Source organism: Olea europaea, unplaced genomic scaffold, assembly GCF_002742605.1.
Source record: "Olea europaea var. sylvestris unplaced genomic scaffold, O_europaea_v1 scaffold1572, whole genome shotgun sequence".
Taxonomy (NCBI): Eukaryota; Viridiplantae; Streptophyta; class Magnoliopsida; order Lamiales; family Oleaceae; genus Olea; species Olea europaea.
In genome coordinates this window covers 1,353-2,704 of record NW_019233331.1, presented here as the reverse complement: position 1 = coordinate 2,704, position 1,352 = coordinate 1,353, and positions in this window count along the sequence as shown.

The following is a 1,352-nucleotide window of genomic DNA, read 5'->3' as shown; positions in this document are numbered from 1 at the left end:
GGAGGGCCTTGAGTATAAGGAAACAGCTGACCCACCGCCGCCTGTTCGACTGCCTCTGCATTGTTGAAGAAAGGATCTAGGTAGAACTCATTGAGTTCGACATTGGCGGGCGCGAGAAAACTCGGAGTTATGTATAGACGACTCAGAAGTTTTTGAAAGTCATCAAAACTAAAGGAGTCGCCAGCTTGAGATTGTGAAGTAGCTATTAGAGATGAAACGGAATTTTTTCAGAGTTACGTAGCAGGGAAGCAAAAGATGAACAGTAAATCGTGGGAGAGACGCGAAAAAGTGAGGCGTGATTTAATGGTGCAGTGAAATGGCATGTTTGGGGGTTATAAGGGTTTGCAAAACGTCGCACCTTTTCAAGCTATGGAAGAAAACAATGATTGAAATTTTTGGAAATTTCGAATGTTGCTGGAAACACAAAGTGAATATGGCAAAATTTAATAATTGGTATTAATTCTGCCATATTGGGGGGTAATTGTTGACACATAAAAATTCAGCCCAAATCGAACGGCTCAAGGAATGAAGCCCAATTGGAGGGTCCCCAAATCAGATAGCCCAAAGAACGAAGTCCAATCAAACAATTCAAGATGAAGGCCCAAATAGGGAGGCCCAAGAACACGGTAACGCCATCGCCCAAGTTTGCAAGTCGCCCAGAATCTGAGCGAATGGAGTGCCATGCAGTCGCCCAGAGCTGTTACTCTATTCTCACCCAAACCTTCAAGTCGCCTAAGGTCTTAGTAAACATAAAGTGTTGTGGTTATCAAGAAGTGCAGTTATCAAAGCAATTATTAAAGCAGCCCTATCACATTCCACGATCCAAGGAATTCAATCGAAAACGGTTGAACGACGAAGAGTAATGACAGCAGTTAAAAAAGGCAGTTTCATAACAAGTTGGCCATTGCGAGGAAATTGGACAGTTGTAGAACGATTAAGCAGTTTCTAGGCGGTTGATCACAAAGAGATCATCCATGAAGTATAAAAGGGAGAAAAGACATAGAGCAAAGGATCGAATAAAAAACTCTCGAATAGAGAATATGTAATTTTAAATTCCTTAACTTAGACTTAAACACTTTTTTCAGTAACTCGTGTGCTTGCGCCCCTTGGAGGCATTCTGTTTTTAATTTCCAATTGTAAAGTCATCGCCAATAAAAGAACACCCCTTTTTGGGACTTTGTTTCAAGAGGTTTGTCCCTTACACAATCGTCTGATCCCTTTTAATTGTTAACGACTAACCCGCGCGAAACAGATACAAAATGTAGTTAGATTCTTATTGTAATTGCTCAATACTTAAAATTTGAAATTTTATATAAATTATATAAAGAATTGCTAACGGACTTAAAGAAGAT